Here is a 25,718-nt window from a genome sequence, read left to right as displayed (position 1 = left end):
CTGTGGTCCTAGTGTGATTAGATTGACTAGTTTTCTGTGAGTATGGTTTCAGTGTGTCTGCCCTCTGATGCCCTCTTGCAACACCTACCATCTTATTTGGGTTTCTCTTACCTTGGGCGTGGGGTATCTCTTCACAGATGCTCCAGCAAAGCACAGCCGCTGCTCCTTACCTTGGACGAGGGGTGTCTCCTTACCGCAGCCGTTCCTGACCTTCAACGTGGGATGGCTCCTCTAGGCCCTCCTGCGCCTGCGCCGCCACCGCTCCTCGGGTTGCTCCTCCCGGCCGCCAGCCCTGGCCTCGGGCGTGGGTGGCTCCTCCCAGCTGCCGCCCCTGGCCTCGGGCTCGGGGTGGCTCCTCGGGATCACCTCCCCTGGCCTCCGGCGCGAGGTGGCTTCTCCTGGCCGCCCCTGACCTCGGACGCGGGGTGTCTCCTCCCAGCCGCCACTGACCTCGGACACGGGGTAGCTCCTCTCGGCCGCTGCCTCTGACCTCGGGCTGTCTGGGGAGACCTTACAAACAGCTGTGAAAAGAAGAGAGGCAAAAAGCAAAGGAGAAAAGGAAAGATATAAGCGTCTGAATGCAGAGTTCCGAAGAATAACAAGGAGAGATAAGAAAGCCTTCTTCAGCGATCAATGCAAAGAAATAGAGGAAAACAACAGAATGGGAAAGACTAGAGATCTCCTCAAGAAAATTAGAGATACCAAGGGAACATTTCATGCAAAGATGGGCTCGATAAAGGACAGAAATGGTATGGTCCTGACAGAAATGGTATGGACCTTACAGAAGCAGAAGATATTAAGAAGAGGTGGCAAGAATACACGGAAGAACTGTACAAAAAAGATCTTCACGACCCAGATAATCATGATGATGTGATCACTAATCTAGAGTGAAACATCTTGAAATGTGAAGTCAAGTGGGCCTTAGAAAGCATCACTACGAACAAAGCTAGTGGAGGTGATGGAATTCCAGTTGAGCTGTTTCAAATCCCGAAAGATGATGCTGTGAAAGTGCTGCACTCAAGATGTCAGCAAATTTGGAAAACTCAGCAGTGGCCACAGGACTGGAAAAGGTCAGTGTTCATTCCAATCCCAAAGAAAGGCACCAAAGAATGCTCAAACTACCGCACAATTGCACTCATCTCACATGCTAGTAAAGTAATGCTCAAAATTCTCCAAGCCAGGCTTCAGCAATACATGAACCGTGAACTCCCTGATGTTGAAGCTGGTTTTAGAAAAGGCAGAGGAACCAGAGATCAAATTGCCAACATCCGCTGGATCATGGAAAAAGCAAGAGAGTTCCAGAAAAAACATCTATTTCTGCTTTATGGACTATGCCAAAGCCTTTGACTGTGTGGATCACAATAAACTGTGGAAAATTCTGAAAGAGATGGGAATACAGACCACCTGACCTGCCTCTTGAGAAATCTGTATGCAGGTCAGGAAGCAACAGTTAGAACTGGACATGGAACAACAGACTGGTTCCAAATAGGAAAAGGAGTACATCAAGGCTTTATATTGTCACCCTGCTTATTTAACGTCTATGCAGAGTACATCATGAGAAACGCTGGGCTGGAAGAAACACAAGCTGGAATCAAGATTGCTGAGAGAAATATCAATAACCTCAGATATGCAAATGACACCACCCTTATGGCAGAAAGTGAAGAGGAACTAAAAAGCCTCTTGATGAAAGTGAAAGAGGAGAATGAAAAAGTTGGCTTAAAGCTCAATGTCCGGAAAACGAAGATCATGGCATCTGGTCCCATCACTTCATGGGAAATAGATGGGAAACACTGGAAACAGTGTCAGACTTTATTTTTGGGGCTCCAAAATCACTGCAGATAGTGACTGCAGCCATGAAATTAAAAGACGCTTACTCCTTGGAAGAAAAGTTATGACCAACCTAGATAGTATATACAAAAGCAGAGACATTACTTTGCCGACTAAGGTCCGTCTAGTCAAGGCTATGGTTTTTCCAGTGGTCGTGTATGGATGTGAGAGTTGGACTGTGAAGAAGGCTGAGTGCCGAAGAATTTATGCTTTTGAACTGTGGTGTTGGAGAAGACTCTTGAGGGTCCCTTGGACTGCAAGGAGATCCAACCAGTCCATTCTGAAGGAGATCAACCCTGGGATTTCTTTGGAAGGAATGATGCTAAAGTGAAACTCCAGTACTTTGGCCACCTCATGCAAAGAGTTGACTCATTGGAAAAGACTCTGATGCTGGGAGGTATGGGGGCAGGAGGAGTAGGGGACAACCGAGGATGAGATGGTTGGATGGCATCACTGACTCAATGGACTTGAGTCTGAGTGAACTCTGGGAGATGGTGATGGACAGGGAGGCCTGGCGTGCTGCAATTCATGGGGTCGCAAAGAGTCGGACACAACTGATCGACTGAACTGAACTGAACCCACCCCCACCGTGATGCTCTTGTGCATATAATAATAAAAATAAATATTAAACATCTTTTCTGCTCTCAGTCTAAGTGCTTTGGATTGATTTCAGAGCCCCAGCTATTACACCTAGGAGGGTGGAGGGTAAGTTTTTCCTGCCTTATAGTTCATGGAGTATCACTGTATGACTACAAGTCAAGGCTGCTTACTTTAAACACAAAAAATTTCCCATTCAGTAAGGTTGGTTGGTGGTTTAGTTGCTAAGTCTTGTCCGACTGTTTGCAACCCTATGGACTGTAGCCCTCCAGGCCCTTCTGTCCATGGGATTCTCCAGGCAAGAATACTGAAGTGGGTAGCCATCCCCTCCTCCAAGGGATCTTCTTGACCCAAGGATTGAACCTAGGTCTCCAGCATTGCGGGCTGATTCTTTACCAACTGAGCCACTAGGGAAGTCCCTTAGTAAAGGGATTGAAAATGAGTATTTCGGCTGCATTAACCTTGTACCTGCCTGGCACCATGCTGGGGGGTTTGGGAGGTTGTCCCACTTAAACCACAGGATAAGCTCCACCCTTATAACCCTCCTCACTGGTATCCCCACTGTCTGTGTGTTCATCTCTAGTTTGAGTTGTGTGATTGGAGGAGTTGCTCAAAATTCATTCCTGGGGACACTTAACAAAAGACAGGTGAATTGCGGGATATTCAAACCATGGATGAATGGAAAGAAACTCTGAATACACACAGCTGAGACAGGGAGAGAGGGGGGCAGGGCGCAGTCCCTGAAAGGATGACTCTGCATTTGAGGTCATGACAGAAACAGATTAGAACCGACTGGGCCCAAAACGGTGGAAGACTGGATTTCCTACGGATCTTGAGCCTCATCTTATGCTCACTGTAATACATCATTGTTGCTGTTCAGACAAGAAGTGGTGTCGGACTCTTGCAACCCCATGGACTGCAGGACTCCAGGCTTCCCTGCCCTTCAGCATCTCCTGGAGTTTGCTCAAACTCAGCAATCAGCTGGGCTCACAGACCCGGAAGAAGTGGTCCAACTTCTCGGTACAACTTCTTGGTACCTACAAAATAGAGAAAATGACGAAATGTCTTCGATTGTTTTCTGAAACCAGCTATTGCCTGTTTGTGTGCCTGCTCAGTTGCTCAGTCGTGTCTGACTCTTTGCAACCTCAGGACTCTAGCCCACCAGGTTCCTCTGGCCATGGGATTCTCCCGCAAGAATACTGGAGTGGGTTGCTATGCCCTCCTCCAGGGTATATTCCTGACCCAGGGATTGAACCTGAACCTCAACCTCCTGTGTCTCAAGCATTGACAGGCGGATTTCTTTTTCTTTTTTTTTTTTACGACTGAGCCACCTGGGATTGCCTGTTTAGCCTTATTTAATTGAAAAAAGAAAAAAGAGAATCATCAACTTAGATATTTATGACTTTTTTTTTTTTGACCTGGAGGCTATTTCGTCAAATGAGGGGTTGGTGGGGGGAGGGGTGGACAATATGAGGGTGGTCTGAAAATAAATGCCTTAACTATCCTCTGCATCTGGATGGAATGTTCTGGAAGGAAGTCATATACATTTAATGATGTGTTTGTTAGGATTTAAGTTCCCTGGGACTGTTCTGGGGGCCATTTCTTTAAAAGCATGCTTTTTTTTTTTTTTTTTTTTTTTAAAGGGGTAAAAAAAGCCCTGCTGGGTTGGAGGATGAAAATGAGCTTAGCCCAACCTCCACAAACACTTTGCAGATTGCATCCACCCTGCTGTGCTCTGGCAAAAGGGAGAGAGGAATGGGTGACCTCACTTCCCATAAGCAAAGAATTGCACAAGCTCAGAAGGAAGGAGCTGTTAGTCTCGGGGATGGTGCCCCTTCCGGAGTTTTCAAGTCTCCGTCTGCTTGACTGTGGTTTGCCTCCTTTAGTGGGGTGGGTGACCGTGGCTCAACCCTAACTAGCTCGGCCCTTGTCATTTGACCTTCATTCCTTCAATCCAAAGCTATCTTCAAACATGGAAATGTCTCCAGGAAAATATTCTGGGAAGTCCTTGCAAGAGAGTCTACCACACCCCATGGAGTCGCCTCCCAGTGCACAGGCAGCCAGACTGGCTTTCTTCCTGATTTAACGACCCTGAGCACGGCTAACGGAGCTTGTCCTCCAGGCTGGCTGATGACCAGGTCAGTGGCCTGGTACCAGCCTTCTACTTTAAGGCGTGTGGTGGGCTGAATGATGTCCTTCCCAGAAACATGCTCTTGGACCCCTGAATAGGTTACCTCATGTGGCACATTGGAGCTTTCCTAATAACTCAGTTGGTAAAGAATCCGCCTGCAATGCAAGAGACTGTGGTTCGATTCCTGGTTCAAGAAGATCTGCTGGAGAAGGGACAGGCTACCCACTCCAGTATTCTTAGGCTTCCCTTGTGGCTCAGCTGGGAAAGAACCCACCTGCAATGCAGGAGATCTGGGTTGGATCCCTGGACTGGGAAGATCCCCTGGAGAAGGGAAAGGGTACCCACTCCAGTATTCTGGCCTGGAGAGTTCCATGGACTGTATAGTCCATGGGGTCGCAAAGAGTTGGACACGACTGAGTGACTTTCACGTGGAACAAGGGACTTCGTTGATGGGATTAAGGATCTTGAGATGGGACATTATGCTCGATCACCTAGATGACTCCTAAATGCCTGCACAAGTGTTACAAAAGACAAGGGGGAGCTTTGACACAGAAGAGAAGGAACCGTGATCATGAAAGCAAGATGCTGCATTGCTGGCTTCAAAGATGGAGGAAGGGACCACCAGCCAAGGAACCAAGGGACACAGCTCTCGATGCTGGAAAAGGCGAGGAAAGAGATTCTCCCTGTAGCCCCAGGGAGAGCATACACTCGTGAAACGGTTTGGATCTTTAGCCTCCAGAACTGAAAGATCAAACCAGCAAATCCTGAAGAAAATCAATCCTGAATATTCACTGGACAGACTGATGCTGAAGCTCAAGCTCCAATACTTTGGCCGCTTGATGTGAAGAGCCTATTCGTTGGCAAAGACCCTGATGCTGGGAAAGATTGAAGGAAGGAGGAGAAGGGGACGGCAGAGGATGAGATGGCTGGATGGCATCACCAACTCACTGGACATGAGTTTGAGCAAGCTCCGAGAGTTGGTGAAGGACAGGGAGGCCTGGCGTGCTGCAGTCCACGGGGTCACAAAGAGTCAGACATGACCGAGCAACTGAACAATAACAGCAAGAAAGAGCTGAGAAAGCCTGCATTGCTGTCGTTTTAACTTCCAAGTTTTCACTAATTTGTCACAGCAGCAAGAGGAAAATAATACCTCTTGCTAAATAATTTCTCTGTGAAATAACAAGGCCCTCACCTCTGACAATCATCAGAGACCAGATTGCTTCTCAGAGTGTGTCCATAAAGGAGAAGGTGGCTCTGGTGGCCTGGGAGGATTTTTCAAACCCTTCCCATCTCTAAGACTGGGCTGCTCTGGTAGCTCAACAGTAAAGAATCTGCCAGGAGTGCGGGAGACCCAGGTTTGATCACTGGGTTGGGAAGATATCCTGGAGGAGGGAAAGGCAACCACTCCAGTATTCTTGCCTGGAGAATTCCATGGACAGAGGAGCCTGGCAGGTTACAGTCCATGGAGTTAAAGGGGTGGCGGTGGGAATCTCAAAGTAAAAACCCATGGTATTAGCAAATGCCTACAGCTTTAAGCCCTGCATCCAGGCGCTTCACTGGGGGAGAATCCAGCTGGGCGCGGTCCAGCTTCTGGGAGCTCCAAGAAGCCCCGGAGCCTAGGGTGGTCTGCTGGCCCGTGCTTCTGGCTCCGGCCCATCCTGGGACTTCCCTCTCATGAGGCACTGTGAACCACACTTCGCTGTCCATGGCACATCCAGCTTCTGCCAGAAAGCCTGCCAAACAGACAGAAAACCCACCCCACTGACTGAAATAGAAACTCATTTAAGTTTTCCAATGTGTGACAAAGGAGGAAGGTGTTTAATTTGGGAAGGAGCTGAGCCAGCTTTCTTATGGGTCATTTGTGTTTTGTTTTGTTTTGTTTTTTTCTGGAAGAAAATCCTCCTTAGCAGACTCCCTGACAGGTCTTTCTTTTTCTCCATCCATCAGCATTTTGAATGGGATTATTCTCTGTTCATAGGGGGCCACCCTGCCCACTGTAGGATGCTAAAGAACATCCCTCCCCCTACTCATTAGATGCCAGTAGCAACCTCCCCCACCCCTCAGCCTTTGATGCCAACCAAAAATGTCTCCAAACATCCACAGTGTTTCCTAGGGGATAAATCACCCCCAACGGACAAGGAAAAACAGAACAGGTGGAAAGAATGGCCTGTGTCCTGGCTTTGCCCCTTTGTTGAGGCCACGATAAGCGGTGTGAGGATAAAGGCTTGGATTGTTCCAGGTGGACGGAGGTACTAGCAGAGAAGATAAGAGCCCCAGCAGCTGTCGTAAGGGGCACAGGAGGCCAGCGTCCTTAGCTGTGGAATCAGACGGCTCCTCCACTGTCCCCCTGGGTGGTTCAGGGCTGCAGATGAGAATGGTGCCCTCAAGGACGGAAAGCCGTCCCCCTTCTGGCTGATGCTCTGAGTGAGGCCCCTCCCTACTTCTGTAAACTCATCCCAACAGGTCCCTCTCTCAGTCCACTCTGGCCACGTATTGGGCTGTTTCTTAAACGCCTCAGTCTCCCAGGCTGCCCAGCGGTAAAGAATCTGCCTGCCAACACAGGAGGAGCGGATTTGATCCCTGGGTTGAGAAGATCCCCCGGAGAAGGAAGTGGCCACCCACTCTGGTTTTCTTGCCTGGGAAATCCCATGGACAGAGGAGCCTGGTGGGCTACAGTCCCTGGGGTCACCAAAGACCCGGACATGACTGAGCACACACCCATGTACATAATTCAGACCTTTCCTGCCTCAGGACCTTTGCACATGAGGCTTTGCCCCCACACAGAGCTTTTCCTCCCATGTCTTTTCTTCCCTTGGCATCCCTGAGATCTAAGCTTGGCTGTAGCTTGGCCACCCATCTAAAACCACTGCCACAAGCCTATGGTTACCAAGGCGGAAGGGTGGGGTGGTGGGAGATAGTTCAGCAGTTTGGGACTGACATGTGCACACTGCTATATTTAAAAGCAATAGCCAACAAGGACCTACTGTATAACGCAGGGAACTCTGCTAATACTCTGTGCTGACCTAAATAGGAAAAGGATCTGAAAAGAATTGATTCATGTATATGTACAACTGAACCGTCTTGCTGCACACCCGAAACTCACACAACATTGCTACTCAACTACACTAAAAAGTCAACAGAAAGAAAACCCCACTCCCAGCCCTCTCAGCACATCGCTTCGCTTTCTTCTCTTCATAACGCTGCCCTTATTTTCAGACGGAGAAATGGAGGCTCCAGCTCAAAGCTTCGCCAGAGGCAGCCCCTGCCTGCCTGCTCCCTTCTGGTTCTTCACAGTCTACAGAGTTTCCGGAAAGTCTGGGACCAGCTTCTTCCGGCTGCCTTTCATTCCAGAGCAAGGGGCACCCCTCTGCTCCCCGTTTCCACCCCCTCATTCAGAGCACCAGGGAGGTCTTTGCCTGGGGTCCATATCGGGCTTATGTCTATGCAGGGCTCCAACCATGCCTGCCTTCCAGGACCACAAATTGTGTGCACTGCTCTCCTGTGGCTTACCCTAGGACCTCCAGGAGAAAGCTCATACTTCTTCCTGCCCAGACTTTAAAGGAGGGCAGCAAAGAAATGTGGGCAAAGGCCAACAGAGTGGAGAGGGAGATAACCCTGCCTGAGTCATTTTCCTACCCTGCTATGAGCTAGTTGTCATGACCAGCGCAATATGGCGCCCAGCCTGACATCTCAAGTGGCGACAACCAGGCCCAGCCAAGTCCCTAGCCCTAGGCACTGTATTTGCACTGTATTATATGGCTGCTCCCCCAGCCCTGCCAGAAAGAGACCTTCCTAACTGTCCCGGAAACCAGTGGCAATTGAGTTCTTATCCATGTTTCCCACCCCCTGGCCCCTAGGGTACATCAACACCTCTGCCTAGAGGCGGGAAGGAGAGGGGTTACAGCCAACCAACAGTGCGTTAGAATCACTCCAAATTACCCCCCCAATTAAGAAATTGAGAATGATCTGCATGTGAAAACCATCTGGCAGGCTTTTTACTTGGAAAGTTTATCTGACGACTGATTACGTGGTCCACCCAGTCCTTATTTTCACGCAAGTGCCTTGTAAAGACAGGAAGGCAATACAAGTAAGACGTTCAGAGCAAATCCAGCCAAAACCGAGGAAAACATATGTAACAGGGATTATTTCTGGAATGTTATGACTGGTCACATTATGTAGATATCTCTTAATATGTCATTCTGAAATGTGTGACATGCTTTAAAGAGAAAGCAAGAAAATAGATCCGTGTGGGTGTTATGACCTCTGTGGTCACGCCAGAGACACTTTCAAAAACGAAGTTCTCAAAGACCTTTATTAGAGTGGGAAGAATAAAGATCTTTTTTTTTTTTTAACCTCAAACAACAGAATACTTCTGAGGTTTGTGGCTAGCCCAGTTAGTCGCCCTTAATGGGCAATCAAGAAGTCTGTTATTAAGGGCCGCAACACTTTATGGTACTTATCAAAAATTATCTCACACACAAAGGGCTTCAACACTTGGGCTGGCCACACAGTGGGAAAGAAAACACAGAGCGAGTGGTCTGGAGATTAGGGTGAATTTTATGGCCAAGCTGGAGGGTTGCATGTCTTTGAACACTCCGTGGTGGACCATTTACGACACAAGAACAAAGGATCTGTTAACTGATTGTAATGACTACAGTGACTCAGAACATGTCTCAGGAGCCATGAGATTTCATCAGCTGAGACTTTTCTCCCCAGGAAGGCTGGGTTCACCTTCCTTCTGCCAAGACCTTCCGTCACAGAGTGTGAGAATACACACACCCCCTTCAGCCAGAACTGCAGCCGCTCTGGATGACGGGGGCACTTAGGTTTGTCATGTCTTAGCTCTGGAGAACCAGGAATGCAGCTAAATCTGAAACAGCAGAGTCAGGAAGATCAGAAACAAGCAGGGCATAGCTGGGGACACAGGTATTACTCAATGTCGGCTCCAGAGAAAAGGGAAATTTCTGTGTTCGTTGGGGGCGGGTGTGTAAAAGACACATAACAAAAATTGACCACTTTAACCATTTTAAAATATTCTGTTCAATAGCATTAACAACATTCACCCTTTGGCCACTTGATACGAAGAACTGACTCACTGGAAGAGATTCTGATGCTGGGAAAGACTGAGAGCAGGAGGAAAGGGAGACGACAGAGGATGAGGTGGCTGGATGGCATCACGGACTCGATGGATGTCAGTCTGAGGGAACTCCGGGAGTTGGTGATGGACAGGGAGGCCTGGTATGCTGCAGCCCATGGAGTCACAAAGAGTTGGACACGGCTTAGCATCCGAACAACAACTAAATACCATGATGACGTTCATCTCCAGCACTTGTTTATCTTTCCCAAGTCAAACTTCTTATCCGTTAAACACTAACTGCTCACTTCTCCCTCAGCCCCCGGCAACCACCATTCTGCCTTCTTTCTCAGTGAATCTGACTACTGTGGGACCTCATATCAGTGGGGTTATATAATATTTGTCTTTCTGTGACTGGTTTCTTTCACTTACATTATGTCCTCAAGGTTCATCCATGTTGTGCCCTGGGTCAGAATTTCACTTCTTTTTAAGGCTGCGTAACATTCCATTGAGTGGATGAACTACATTTTGCTCATCCACTCATCTGTCAACGGACATCTGGTGAAAACAGAGCTTTTCACATTATTAGTTTGTACAGGGACATGATTTATTCTAAAGAGCATTATGCAACTTAACTGAATAATCCGCCCATTCTCTTTAATCCAATTGAAATAATAGACCATGAAAGACAAAAGCAAGTGGGCAAATAGCACATAATACCAAGTTGGTAAACAGGGGTGCCATTACCCCCCTCCTTTCTTTTTTTGTTCTGGGAGAATATTCAGGGTACAGAGTCTACATTTCAAAAATAGAATTTATGAGTCTAATCATATTAACTCAACAGGGAGCTTAGATGCCAAAACAGCCTCTGTGAGTCATTCCCTGGATTCTAAAAGGAATGTTTCAGATGGTAGTTTTCTCCTCTTTGAGGTTTGCTTTAAAGAAGTTTTAAAAGCAAACAGCAAAACAGCAAAATGCCCGGAGCCACAGATCTCAAAGTAGCTCTTCAAAATGGCAGACTTAATGCCAGAAATCAGAGGCTGGCCCTGGCTAAGGCCACACCATTCCTTGGGTGGTTCAGGCTGGGGGATCACGCTAAGTCTCTATTTGATTTAGGAAAAATGTTGCTGAGGGACAAACGTGGGGGTTGGTGGAGAAGGGGTATGTGAGAAAGGACACAAAAGGATGTAGGGATTTTGGAACGGCATCACCATTTTTTAAAACAAGTGCCATTCAGTAGGACCAAGTTGGTTTACTGTTTTGTTTTTTTTTTTTAGTCCTCAGACAAAGTCTAGAGCAAGCTTAAACTTAGGGCTTCAGTGCGCTTGCTGCAGGATGACATTGTGTGTGCCACTGTGAGAACCAGTGTTAACTGCTGGGTCAGGGTCTGACCTCCTGGTCTCCAAGGTATCCACCCCTTTTCCTTCCCACCAGGACCGCTGGGTGCCATCTTGGATTTTTGTCTTGAGTTTAAGCCATCACTGCATTGCCTTATTGGCTCATCCTTATCCACCCCCTATGCCTGGGGGACAAAACCTCTCTGTTAAGAACAGACAAGCCCATGTCTACATCAACGCAAACACCCTAGTCAACCAGGGTGGATGCCCATCTCCAGAACTTGCAAACAACAGAATAACTGTGCGCCTCATTGGCTGCCATGCTCTTGATCTGTGTGGGCCAAGGGTGCTGCTGACACTGGCTTCTTGTTTTCCCATGAGCAGGTAAGTTTAGTGATCAAATCAATCAGAGAAACCCTGGGTTAGCCAATGACAAATATACATATTTACTGTAGGAATTATCAGAAATTTAATGTGCACTGGAAATCTCCAGGAGACAGAAAAGAGATAACACATTTTCCAAATGTATTTAATCATCAAACCCTATTATCAAGGAATACCTCCCTGGAACAGTGTCCTCAGCTAGCACTTAACAAAGCTGCAATTTAGATACCTGTTAAATTCAGTAATTTAATACAGTGTTCAACACATAATAGGTAACCAACAGAGCATCAGTAGTGCTTTAGGGAACGCATATGTAGAGGCACCAACAATTCAAGACTCTCCCACCCCATCCCCAAACCCCTCCGTTTTGGAATGCCAGCTTAGTCTTGATATTTTGGGTCTAGGGGAAAATGGGCTTCCCAAGTGGCGCTGGTGGTAAAGAGCCTGCCTGCCAATGTAGGGACGTAACAGCTGTTCAATCTCTGGTTCAGGAAGATCCCCCTGGAGAAGGAAATGGCACCCCACTCCAGTATTCTTGCCTGGAAAATTCCATGGGCAGAGGAGCCTGGAGGGCTACAGTCCATGGGGCTGCAAAGAGCTGGACCTGACGGAAGTGACTTAGCGCATATAAGGAAAACAAAAGAGAGGGAGAGGGAGACGATGGTAGGATTTTCAGTGGAGAGGTTTGAGAACTACAGCTGCCCAGAAAAGAGAAGGGGAAGCAGCGAGGATGTGGTAGGAGAGAAGGGCAGAGTTTGGGCAGGAGAGGGAGTCTGAAAGAACTGAAATGCAGACACAGAGAAGGATGGAGGAGAAAGGCAGGAAGAAGCGCCACTGTGTGTGGTTAGAGACTCTTGCCTTGGCCTGTCCAGGGACTTGAGTTGCTTTCTGTTTTATTCTTTGCCTGCTGGGTTGTTCGGTTTTTGAATCAGGCACCGCAGCGCGGCTGGCTCCAGGGTGCCAGCAAAGCAACCCAACTCACCGCAGGTTTTACTGATAACAATACCATCTACTATTATTTTTATCATCATCCACATAGGTCTTCCCATGTGTTCTCCCGAGGAGAGGATATGGAAATTGGAACCGTAGATCTGAGTACTGGCCACCTCGATGGGATCAAACGCCACCTAAAGACCCAGAGTCTCCAAAGTCTAAGTAAAGAACTGGCCAAGGAAGGCCAAACCAGACAACCCAAAGGATCCCCTTTGCCAGAGTCTTGGACCACAGGGTGAGCGTTTGTTTCTAGCAGGTAAATCTGACACGTCTCCTCCAGCCTCATCCCAGGTATTGGGATGTAGGAGTGCCTCCGGGTTGGTGGGGGGGTAGTTCAGAGCAGACCCCAAAGTGTGCACTGTCCCTCCTCCCTCTGCACCCACGGTCCCCCATGGTGCTTCAGCCATGGTTAGATCCCAGGGGTAATTCTGAATCTCGGGGGTCCTGCCCAACTGTGTGAAACCAACGGAGCGCATTTGGATTCTTGCTTATAATTTCCACCCGTGGCACTAGTAGTGAAGAACCTGCCTGCCAATGCAGAACATGGGTTTGATCTCTGGGTTGGGAAGATCCCCTGGAGAAGGGCATGGCAACCCACTCCAGTATTCTTGCCTGGAGAATTCCATGGACAGAAGAGCCTGGCAGGCTACCATCCATGGGGTCGCAAAGAATCTGACACGACTGAGCAACTAACACTACTGCTGCTGCTAAAGCATCTCTGCAGGTGACTTCAAGGCCGGCTTTGAAGTCCGTCTCCACGGCACAAAAGGATTCTTTCTGCACCTGTTTTCTTCGGGGGGAACTTACAAACTGATAAGGGCGGTTGATGATTCAACACAATGAACTGGCTGTTGCTTAGAGCTTTGATTGGCTCTGACAAAGGCTCCTTGAGCTTGGTTGAAAACAAGATTGGATTTGTCTTTGTTGGTCTCGGCCTTTTCTGCTGGAGACCTTCACTTTAGTCTTGAGAAGCTGGAGGATTGCTGGAAGGTTCTGTAGGTTGAGGTCTGTCCTTGGTGGGGATGGCTGAGGGGCCTACATGAAATGGTCATCCAGTCACTTCGAGGAACACCCAGGGATGGTGCCAGCCGAGGACATTTTGGGGGATGATTTTTATACGATGCATCTTTTAATATTTAAATATCTGATTTCAAAAATTAGAATGGGTTAGAAAACATAGAAGGGATTCAGGAGGAAGAGGAGTATCATAGAGAAGTGATAGCATGACTGTAATCCTGGAATAGCCAGGTTTGAATTGGCTTTCTCATAGAGGTGTTATCACGTGGTTGAATTTATATGAATTATCTACATTTGTAATGAAGTTCCAGCATTTTTTTCAGATTTATATTTTATTCTATAAGCATAGCTTTAATAATTAAAAAAAAACACAATAAATGGGATATTTGAATTAAAAAAAGAAAAAAAGGTGTTAGAGTTTTCTTTCATTATTTATTGATCTGTTTATTTCTGTCCCAAATCTCCCAGGCATGGACAAGGGGCTTCCATGGGGGCTTTTTGAAATCCACTGTCAGGGGTTCCCCCACCAGGAAGTCTGGCACAGCCAGGATGGTGGGGGTAGGGGGCAAAGAACTTTTCAGACACAGATCATACCTTTCTTTTGTAACTGAGACAGGGCTGGGGTGGAGGGGGAGGGGGAATCAACCGGTAGAAAACTAGAGTTCTCTGCCCTACCCTCTCCTCTGCACTTGAGCTCTACAGAAATAACCATTTCAAATGAAATTTTAGACTACTTCTCTTCCTAGTCCTTTGAGAATCACGGCCAAGTTGCTAAGTAAAGTAGGTGCGCCACTTAAAAAAAAAAAGACCCATTTATGGCAATACCTATAGACTTGCTGTCATGGGAAATGAAAACGTCCTTCTCTCTTTCAGCTCTCCCACCAATATAATTATGAAACAATTTGGCTTTTTCAGCTGGTTGACTTTGCAAGTTAAAGTAATGGATTCGTAGCCCCCGCAAATGCTTCTTAGGCCCTCACTTGGCAGAATAAGGATCGTCGGGTCCTGACCTTCTTCACCACCACCCCCAACCCCCAGTCCCACCCCCACTTCCACCACCACCCCACAACCCGCCCCCCAGGGTATCACACTGACTTTGGACCCACTTCAACTCTCACTTACCCCCTCTCTGGAAGCCAGACCTCTCCCCTCCCTCCCAAAAAAGTTAACTGCACTGCAGGGCACTGCCTCTCTTTAGAATCTCCCAGCTCAGGGCGTTTGGAAAGGTCTAGAATATTACTGTTTTAGCAGATGGCTGTGATGCAAAAATGCACTCTAAATCCTCGCAAACAGGTGACATGAAACAGCAGTTCCTGTCTGGGCAAGGACAACCGACACTAACACAGGAAGCTAAAACGGGGCAATCGTCTTACAGCCAACCCTACATCCCTACGGACAAGTGGAATACATGATGCTGTAGGCTATCGTCAGGGGCTAGAATTCCTTCATCTCACAAACGTTTACTGAACTCGTTCTGACTGTCTATTTCCTTTTTTGTGTGCTTTTTCTTTTTCAAACTTTCAGATGCTTTTACATAGTTCTAATTCCAGGAGTGTTTACTCAGCATACTGTTACAAGATAAAGAAGGGCTTCATAAGTGGGTGGGACAGGCCCCGGCCTGCGCCGAGGGAGGGGCTCTCCGTAATGAAGCTGAAGGCCAGGAAGACCTTTCACTTCTTTCTAATTTCTGTTCTGAAATTAACTGAATTTCAGTTCAGTTCAGTCCCTCAGTCATGTCTGACTCTTTGCGACCCCATGGACTGCAGCACACCAGGCTTCTTTGTCCATCACCAACTCCCGAAGTTTACTCAAACTCATGTCCATCGAGTCGGTGATGCCATCCGACCATCTCATCCTCTGTCGTCCCCTTCTCCTCCTGCCTTCAATCTTTCTCAGCATCAGGGTCTCTTCCAATGAGTCAGTTCTTCGCATGAGGTGGCCAAAGTATTGGAGTTTCAGCTTCAGCATCAGTCCTCCCAATGAATATTCAGGACTGATTTCCTCTAGGACGGACTGGTTGGATCTCCTTGCAGTCCAAGGGACTGTCAAGAGTCTTCTCCAGCACCACAGTTCAAAAGCATCAATTCTTCAGCGCTCAGCTCAGCTCAGAGTTGTGTCCAACTCTCACATCCATACATGACTACTGGAAAAACCATAGCTTTGACTAAATGTACCTCTGTCGGCAAAGTCCTTCGGATTTACATGTGGATAATCAGGCTAGGATGAGACGGAATGGCTCTGTTTTAAGGGGTCCTGTTTGCTTGGCTAGCGTATTTTGTCTTTCAATCCTTCCTTCAATCTCTCTTTTCCCTCCCTCCTTTCCCCCCTTTCCCTTTAATCAATGCTTATTTCTAACCAAAAGCACTAGAAAACACAAATACACAGTTCAACAACCTAATAGGTATCCTTTTGATTAGCTCCAGTAACTAAAATAACCGAATCATCATGGAATCTCACTGCTGTTGATGTACGTTTTCCTGGTAGCATCTGACATGGAACATTTTCTCCCATGCTTACCTACCATCGGTATATCTTTTCTGGTGAGGAGTCTGTTAAGGTCTTTGGCCCATTTTTCAGCTGGGTTGCTTGTTTCCTTCTTGTTGAGGTTATGAGTTCTGTGTATATTTTGGATGACAGTTCTTTATCAGAGGTATCTTTTCCAAATAGCTTCTCCCAGCCTGTGATTTGTCTTCTCTTTCTTTTGATATTGTCTTTCATAGGACAGAAGTTTCAGTTTACTAAAATCTGATTTATCCATGATTCCTGAAGGAATCATGCCTTTGGTGCTGTATCTAAAACGTCATTGCCATACCCAAGGTCATCTAGATTTTCTTTCTTTCTTTCTCTTTTTTTTTTTTTTAATAGGAGTTTTAGAGTTTTACATCTTACATTTAGGCCTAAGATCTATTTTGAGGTCATTTTTGTGAAGGTGTAAGGTCTGTGTCTAGATTCATTTGCACATGGCTGTCCAGTTGTTCTGGCACCAGTTGGTGAAAAGATTATCTTTGTCTCATTGGGTTGCCTTTGCTTCCTTTGTCAACGATCGGTTGACTCTGTTACATGGATCTGTTTCTGGGCTCTGTATTGATTCCATTGATCTATTTGCCAGTTCTCTTTCTGATGCCACACTGTCTTGACTTGTTGCTGCTGTTATTCAGTTGCCAAGTCGTGTGTGACTCTCTGGGACCCCATGGATGACCCCACACCAGACCTCCCTGTCCTTCATCATCTCTCAGACTTTGCCCAAGTTCATGTCCATTGAGTCGGTGATGCCATCCAACCGTCTCATCCTCTGTTACAGTCTTCTCGTTCTGCCTTCAGTCTTTCCCAGCATCAGCAATTTTTTCCCAATGAGTTGGCTTTTCACATCAGGTGGCCAAAGTATTGGAGCTTCAGCTTCAGCATCAGTCCTTCCAATAAGTATTCAGGATTGGTTTCCTTTAAGACTGTCTGGCTGGATCTCCTTGCTGTCCAAGAGACTCTCACGAGTCTTTTCCAGGACCACGGCTCAAAAGCATCAATTCTTTGGCACTGTCTTGATTACTGTGGTGGTGGTGGTTTAGCTGCTCAGTCGTGTCCGCCTCTTGTGACCCCACAGACTAGCCTGCTGTGCTCTTCTGTCCGTGGGATTCTCCAGGCAAAGAATACTGGGGTGGGTTGCCATTCCCTTCTCCACTTGCTTACTGCGGGTTTACAGTAAGTCTTGAAGTCAAGTAGCATCCATCTTCCTAGTTTGTTCTTCTCCTTCAAGATTGTCCTGCCTATTCTGGGTCTTTTGCCTCCGTATATACTTAAGAATTGATTTGTCATCTTTCGAGTGTTCTAAGGTGCATGAAACTTAACATGGAAAAATAATCCAAGGCATAGAGAAGTGCCTGTTATAAACCAGGGTTTTGCAGACAACCTCTTATTGAATCTTTACAACAAGCTATCAGGGAACTGTTTTTACCATTGTTCATGTAAAGATGGAGACCCTAAATCTAGAGGGAGTTAATTAGCTAATAAACGGCAGAAATAGAATTTGAACCCTTGATACTATAACCAGCTGCCAAAAAATATACCCAACACATATTGTCACATGTAAATCGACCTACTTATGAGGAAATGTGTACACTGCACTCATCAAGAGTCCATCTAGATCCATTCAAGCCAGCATTTCACATCGCTTTGACCTAAATACAATGGATTTGGTTTAACTATGTCTTTGAAAGGACACCCTGAGTTCCCTGCCTAGTCCTAAAAATGTCCACAGCAGCATTTAGAAAATAGTTAATAATCCTTGGAGAAGGAAATGGCAACCTACTCCAGTATGCTTGCCTGGAGAATCCCATGGACGGAGGAGCTTGGTGGGCTACAGTCCACAAGTCGCAAAGAGTTGGACACGACTGAGCGACTTCACTTTAATAATCCTAGTTTAAGGAAAATGGGTACGATTTCCAATGAAAGGCTCAGAATGAAATCCTGGTCAGAGTAATTCTCATTTTTCTCTTCTGAAGCTGTTCTATAGGCTGTGAATAGCTGCTTCTGTCACTGTCTCTCCTCTAGTCATTAGAATTCTTGATCTAACGCCTTTTTTTTAAAAAAGTGTATTTTTCTGTGCTTCATATAACATGCTGAAACAATCATGAGCCCTAGGACAAGCAGCTAGCCCAAGCGATGATACAGAAGCCGGCCTTTGAGTTGGACAGTTCCTCTTTTAAACTTCCTTTTCCACCAGCAGATCGGGAGGGGGTGGTGGGGTCACAGAAAGCCGCCTCCATCAGGTGAGGTTCATTGAGGCAGCCATCTCAGTCTTTCCAGTCCTAAGGACCAGGCCTTTGGGAGTCAAGTCCTGCTGCCCATCACCCCTTTTGAGAGAAAAAGGATGCCTGCTTCTAAATAGCAGTAGGAGAGGCTGCTCAGGTTCAGTTCAGTTCAGTTCATTTCAGTCGCTCAGTTGTGTCCGACTCTTTGCGACCCCATGAATCACAGCATGCCAGGCCTCCCTGTCCATCACCAACTCCCAGAGTTCACTCAGACTCACGTCCATCGAGTCCGTGATGCCATCCAGCCATCTCATCCTCGGTCGTCCCCTTCTCCTCCTGCCCCCAATCCCTCCCAGCATCACAGTCTTTTCCAATGAGTCAACTCTTCGCATGAGGTGGCCAAAGTACTGGAGCTTCAGCTTTAGCATCATTCCTTCCAAAGAAATCCCAGGGTTGATCTCCTTCAGAATGGACTGGTTGGAGCTCCTTGCAGTCCAAGGGACCCTCAAGAGTCTTCTCCAACACCACAGTTCAAAAGCATCACTTCTTCGGTGCTCAGCTTTCTTCACAGTCCAACTCTCACATCCATTCATGACCACAGGAAAAACCATAGCCTTGACTAGACGGACCTTAGTTGGCAAAGTAATGTCTCTGCTTTTGAATATGCTATCTAGGTTGGTCATAACTTTTCTTCCAAGGAGTAAGTGTCTTTTAATTTCATGGCTGCAGTCACCATCTGTAGTGATTTTGGAGCCCCCAAAAATCAGCTTTCCAGAAAACACACACAACATACACACACAGGGATACAAATCTTTGAAGCTCTTTCACATGAGAAAAATTCTCTTTTCCACCCCACCAGCATGGTGACAACCCCTAGTGAGTTCCTGCAGGGTGTGAGCTGGTCCTCAGACACAAAAGTTTCATCTGGGTGGGCCCTCGCCGGCTTGCCAGCCCGGGAGTCAGGTGTGTTGATACCCACATCATGAATCAGACGTGGAGGCACCCAGCCAGCCCTTCCTTTGCCAGGCCAGGCAGCTGCTGCCCTGTGAGAGCCGCACCAGGCAGTCGGGCCAGTCCGCCCCACTGGCCCGTGGCTCCTGCTCTCGGCTCCCCAGGCGCCCCGGGCTGGAGGCCAGCAGATGGTGCCCCTGTGAGGGCGCGGCGTCCCGAGAGCTGACCTGGTGTCCCCGGCCAGCCCTGCTCCCGCTTCGTAAGTCTCCAGCCTCTGGAGAGCTGGGCCCTGCCTTCTGACCTGTCTGACCTCTGGTCCGGGCTGGTGCTCCGGGAGACCAGAGCCAGGGCTGCGGAGACTCTGCTGAGCTCACCGCCGGGGCGGGGGCGGAGGTGATTAGTTACCCCGGTGAAGCTCCGTGAGGACACCGAGCTGCACAAACACTGCTTCTGGCTGTGCTGAGAGCACAAGGCGTCGGAGGCTGGTCTTCCTGGGAGAGAGAGGGGCCTTAGTGTTTTCCCTTTTGTTTGTTTGTTTTTTTTTTGGAGGAAGCCGAATCCATCAGGCTCTGGAAGTCAAATAGCTGCTCTCGGCTTCGGGCGGGGAGGGGGGCGGGGGGCGGTGGTGTGCCTGTATGTGCTGTGAGCCTGATGATCTGTGTGCGCACCTGTGTGTGTCTGGTGTGTGTGCGTGTGTGCCCAGCGGCGTGCACCCTCCCAGGCCCGGGTGTGGGGCGGGCGGGGAGGGGCGGCGCCGCCCTAGGTGATCTGCTTCGTGGCCTTGGCCTTGAACTTTTGTTCCGGGAACCAACGCGGCCGCCCCCGTGCGGGGCCGGCTGCCAACGCTGCGCCGCCCACGCCGATCACTCAGGCCAACGTGAAAGGAATTAGCTTCCAACCGACAGGGAGTTTTCTTTTTTTTTTTTCGTTTAAACACTGCCTCCCCCCGGCCCCGGCCCCGCCCCGCCCCGCGCACACACACAGCGCTGCTTCTCTTCGTTCTGATTTCTGCAGACCTTGGTCCACACTCGCCTCCCGCCCCGGAAAAGGATCCATCAGACCCGCTGGCCGCTGGGTCCTCCTCCGCCACTGTTCAGCGGGAGCGGGGCGGGGGTTGGGGGGATGGGGAGGGATGCGGTGGCGGAGGGGGTGGGGAGGGTGGGAGAGGGGGAAGGATCGGGGGTGGGGGTCGCTAACCGCTGTCCCTCCTGCGGATGCTGCAGGGCCCTGCGCCGGAATTCTCCTCCAGGAAATCTTGGCCTGGGGAGCGCTACCCCACCCAGAGCGCCCCCTCACTGCCCCCGCACCTTCTTTCTGCCTCACGATCCACAAGGGCAAAGGATCCTTGTGGCTTCTTTTCAAAAAGTTAAGATACAGCCATCACTGTGGGTGCGTGCTCAGGCCTGTCTGAGTCTTGGCAAACCCCAATGCCTGTAGCCGGCCAGGCTCCTCTGTCCCTGGGAGTCTCCAGGCAAGAATACTGGAGTGGGTTGCCATGTCCTCCTCCAGGGGATCTTCCTGACCCAGGGATGGAACCCAGGTCTCTTGCACCTCCTGCACGGGCAGGCAGATTCTTCACCAGAGCACTGCCACCTGGAACCCAAGCTATAAGGCCCACGCTATAAAACTCACCCTTTAGATCACTTGAAGGTGTCAAGTTCAGTAGTTTTGAATATATTCACGAAGTTGTGCATGAATTCATAACATTTTCACGACCACCCTCACCCGGAAGAAATCCTGGACCCTTGCCTGTCACGCTGGGTCTCCCCCTCCACCCACAGGCCCTGGCAACTCCTTTCTCTCTCTCTGTGGGTTTGGCAAGCCTGGACATTTCACATCCATGGAATCGCACAGTGTGTGGCCTTTTGTGACCGGCTTCTCTCTTTTGCCCTAATATTGCCAAGGCTCATCCATGTTCCAGCCTGTGTTAGTGCCTCGTTCCTGTCCAGGGCTGGACAACATTCCGTGAAATGGTCAGGGTCCATGATATCTGTGTATTCTTAGCTGATGAACTCGTTGTGGGCTATGGGCAGAGGTTTTGTTGTCCACTGTCGGAAGCTTCCAGCGGGCTGTGTGCTGAGAGCATAAGTGAAGGATACCCGGGTTAGAATATCTGAGGCATGACAGTCGACTCTGCCCCAGGTGGGGAGATGCATGGTTCCCCAGCACCCTTCCACCTCACCTGCCCACAGTTCATCCATTAAACCAAGGACTAGAGCCACCCGGCCTCTAATATCTGGCTCTAACCTTTTCAGACATATTAGCAAAGCAGGGGACGTGTTGCCTTTGGAAAAAGGTAGAGAAATGCAAGCCGCAGGTTGACATGAGTAAGAGCATCCGCAACTGAAACTGCTTTTTAAGTAACCATCTGGGTCAAGCCGCAGAAGGCATTTGTAACAGGTTTCCAAATGACAGAAAGTTGCCGTGAATGACAGGGAGGTTCAAATTAAAAAGATGAAAGATAACAAGAATAAATAAAAGTGCGGCATTTAGCTCCAAACTCAACAGAACAGCTCCTGGCTGAAGGCCAGATGGTGCCCATGTACAAAAGGAGTTCGGTTGTTGTTGTTTAGTCGCTAAGTCATATCCAACTCTTTGCAACCCTGTGGACTGTAGCTCACCAGGCTTCTCTGTCCATGGGATTTCCCAAACAAGAATACTGGAATGGGTTGCCATGTCCTTCTCCAAGGAAACTTCCCAATCCAGGGATCAAACTTGATATTCCTGCTTGGCAGGCAGATTCTTTACCCCTGAGCCACCAAGGAAGCCCACAAAATGGTTTTAGTTGACATTAAATATTAATAAATCTCATTAAGAGATTAATAAATCTCATCATGCCAGGGCTAAGCTGCCAAAAAAAGCTAATGTGATTTCAGGTTGTATTAATATGAGTATCGTGGCTGAAACAAGGGAGGTGCCCCTGGTGCAAAGGCCACATTGTCAGAGGCAGGCCACCAAGAAGAGCAAGCCTGGAGGGGAAGAGTAGGACGGTATGGGCTTTCGGAACCCTGATGTATTAGGAAGTCCAGGGTTTTGGTCTGCAGAGGGAAGCCAGAAAGTACTTCACAAGCGTGACGGCACGACCCATGACAGAGACAGCTGGTTTCTGCCATGTGAATCTGGACGTGGCTGGAGCGTTGCTGCAGAGGACAAGGAAGAACTGTGTGGGGGTAAATTGTGTGCCCGAAGGTGGAGAGACAGACCACCGGGGTGGGAGCGTGGGGGTGGGAGCCCGCTTATCAGGAGCTGCAGCTGGGAACCAAGTCATGACCTGGAGAACGGTATTCATCTATGGGGTATAGAAGGAGGGAGGGGAGGAAAGGGGGGAGGGGAGAAGAGGGGGGAGGAGAGGAAGGGGGAGGGAAAGAAAGGGAGAGGGGAGGAAAGGAAATGGGGGAGTGGAGGAAAGGGGGGAGGGGAGAAGAGAGGGGAGGGGAGGAAGGGGGGAGGAAGGGAGAAAGAAGGAAGGAGGAGGGGAGGAAGGGGGAGGGGAGGAAGGGGGAGGGGAGGAAGGGGGGAGGAAGGGGAAAGAAAGAAGGAGGAGGGGAGGAATGGGGAGGAGAGGAAGGGGAGGGGAGGAATGGGGGAGGAGAGGAATAGGGGAGGAAGGGGGAGGGGAGGAGAGAAATGGGGGAGGGGAGAAATGGGGGAGGGAAGGAATGGGGGGAGGAAGGGGGAAAGAAGGAAGGGGGAGGGGAGGAAGGGGGAAAGAAGGAAGGAGGAGGGGAGGAAGGGGGAGGGGAGGAAGGGGGAGGGGAGGAAGGGGGAGGGGAGGAAGGGGGAGGGGAGGATAGGAGGATCCAGAACTCCAGGAGTCTTCCCTGTCCCAGGGTGCTGCTGGCCCAAGAACAGCCTCCTGCCGGGACTCTGAGATTAGACTCCTTATGCAAATGGATTGTTCTTTTTGGTCCCTGAAACTCCCAGAGGTAAATTACTTGCTGAGGCAATGGTGGATTAATCTGAGGCAATCAGCTATCTCTAAGTCCACCCAAGGCCACATTTGAATCAGATAGGGTGATTCATAGCAATCTGAAGTCGACTGTGAAAACTAGGTTCTTCCCGAAACACCGGCCAGGTGCCCTTGGTGACGCATCAGATGTCAGAGCTACGCTTTGCAGGTCGGCGCAGCTGGTTGGCGAGGCTACCTTTTGCACCCTAAGGACTGAGGGAGGAGGGGCGGGAGAGCCGTGGCGGCTTCCTGCTCCCAGGTCTGAAGACCATGCTATTTGGGCCCAGTTGGCCATTTCTCCACCCGCACTGCACTGGGCTTTCTTCCCCAGGCAGAGTGTGGCTCATGAGGGGGGTCGCTTTGCTTATACAGAAGCTGGCCTGTGGCATTCGTGAGGTCAGTGGTCATTTCTTGCTGACCCCAATGGATTCGGCATTCCCGGGGCAGGGTCCAGCTCTGCAGGCGCAAGTGTCCTGAAGGGAGTGCCTTTTGATTCACAAATCCTTAAGCATTAGAGTCACCGGCAGCCAAGGCGAGGTGGTGACACTGTTAATCGCTTGGATACCACAGTCCACTCTGCCATGCTAACACGTGCTACGCTGCTTCAGTCGTGTCCAACTCCTAGTGACCCCATGGACTGTAGCCCGCCAGGCTCCTCTGTCCGTGGGATTTTCCAGGCAAGAATACTGGAGTGGGGTGCCATGCCCTCCTCCAGGAGATCCTCCCTACCCAGGGATCTCTTACGTCTCCTGCACTGGCAGGCAGGTTCTTTACTGCTAGTGCCACCTGGGAAGCAAGGCCCAGGTGGGCTTTGGTGACGAGCCTGGCTGCTTTTCATAAGGAGGGAGGCTGGCTTTGGGGCAGCCGCAGTCTCAGGACGCACATAGAGGATTCCCTCTGGTCGGTTCTGCAGAGCTCAGGGCCGCCCAGGCTCTCAGGGCGGCGCAGTCACTGGGAGACCAGGATCATGCATCCCAGCGTACCTAGCAGACGAGGACGTCCTGAACTGGGGAAACCAAAGGACAGACAGAGAGGAATCATGAGACAAGTGCTGAGTGACACTCACAGTGACTGCTAGCGGCACACACGTCAGGAAGCCCAGGCTCTCCTGGGAGATTCCTGCCGTCACTAAGAGCAAGTGCAGGATGGAGATGTGTGCCCAAGACTGAGCTGGACACACTGCCAGTCCAGACGCCAGATGCTGGGGCGTGGCCGAGCCGGGGTCATTTAGCCCCATCACCTGTAATGGACACCTCAGGCCTGGAGCCGTTGTGCTCAGAATTGTAGTTTCCACTAGCTATGAGCACAGGGTGCCTGTTCTTGGCACCAAGATGTGCCAGGAACACTTGGGATGTGTTCAGGAGCAGCCTTGCTCTCAGTGGGCCCGAGGCTTACATCTACAACCTCTGCTCCACAGAAAGCCTCTTCTGGGGGTTCCTGGGACCCCACACCCCTGCAGGTGGATCGGGGAAGGGGAGAGATGCTCTCCACAGTGTGAACAGTGGGAAGGGGAGAGATGCTCCCTGAGAGTGAACAGTGGGAATGGGTGAAGTACTCTCTGCGGTGTGAACGGCAGGGAGGGGAGAGATGCTCTCCATGGTGTGAATGGTGGGAATGGGTGAGATGCTCTCTGTGATGTGAATGGCAGGGAGGCGATAGATGCTCTCTGCAGTGTGAACGGTTGGAGGCGGAGAGATGCTCTCCACGGTGTGAACAGTGGGAATCAGTGAGATGCTCTCCCTGGTGTGAACAGTGCTGACGCAAATGCCACCACCCTGCATGACCCATGTTCTCATACTCTCATGTAAATGGACATCAGCTGCAGAATTTGGGTGCAGGGAACGAAGGGGTTCTTCTGACATCCCTTCCCCTCTCACCTCCAGATTCCTACTGCTGGGCCCTCATCCTCAACTTGCCTCAAGACAGCACCCACTGAAGGGAGAGCTAGCCAGCAGGTCCCAAGACCCAGGAGATGGCACCCAAACCTCTTCCCTCCAGTGTCCACGTGCTGCTCATCCACCAAACCCTCGTCTTTCCACCTCAAGTTCTCCCAGGCTTTCCTCCTCCAGTTTCCAGGCTTTGTACCTGCTCCCACCCCCCACATTCCTCATTCCCCGCCACCTTTTCTTTCCAGCTGAGAAAGAGAGAAGCCTGGAATCTGGACTCAGGCCTACCCTGCCTCTCCTCCTGGGGATCCATGTGGTCTGTTACCAATAAGCCTGAAATGGTCAGGGCTAACATCAGCTTCCACTTCTTTCTTCCACTAGGTTATTTAAGCTTCCCATGACCTCTTGCTTTTGATAAAGAAGCAGTTTTCATTTGTGGAGAATTGACAAGGAAATCCCAGGTGGGAACCCTATACACAATAAATGCTCTAGCCACCAATCCGGATACTTGCCCTTCATAGACTCGATGATCTGATTGCTATCTGTGTTCTGGTTCCTTTCCTGCTAAGCTGAATGGGGTTGCCTGGGGAACAATTCTCAGGTCCCGGTTTTGAGCAAGGGGTCATTTCCCGCAGGCAATCTGGACACTCCAGAAGCCAGCCGGGCTGGGGGTGTGGCGGTGCAGCTCTGCTAGGCCCTGGCCAATCTCACCCCGCTGACAGGGGCAGGGGGCTGGTCTGAGGGCGGGGTGGCAGCTGGAGAGGGCGCTGGCCTGAGGCCTCAGCCCGCCTTTGCTGACGTTGGAGCCTCGGAGCAGGGCTGCTGAC

General features: G+C 49.6%; 1 long non-coding RNA gene across 1 annotated transcript; it reads left to right on the top strand.

Moving 5' to 3' along the window:
- Positions 1-21,990: 21,990 nt before the first annotated feature.
- LOC105604974 (uncharacterized) lies at positions 21,991-25,396 on the top strand. Its single transcript, XR_006057603.1, has 2 exons — positions 21,991-22,226; positions 24,889-25,396. It is a non-coding gene; the product is annotated as an uncharacterized LOC105604974 (long non-coding RNA).
- The last annotated feature ends 322 nt before the right edge of the window (positions 25,397-25,718 follow it).

This window comes from Ovis aries, chromosome 1 (assembly GCF_016772045.2).
Source record: "Ovis aries strain OAR_USU_Benz2616 breed Rambouillet chromosome 1, ARS-UI_Ramb_v3.0, whole genome shotgun sequence".
NCBI lineage: Eukaryota > Metazoa > Chordata > Mammalia > Artiodactyla > Bovidae > Ovis > Ovis aries.
Note: the sequence above shows the minus strand (reverse complement) of the source record. Positions and strands in the feature narration are given on the sequence as shown.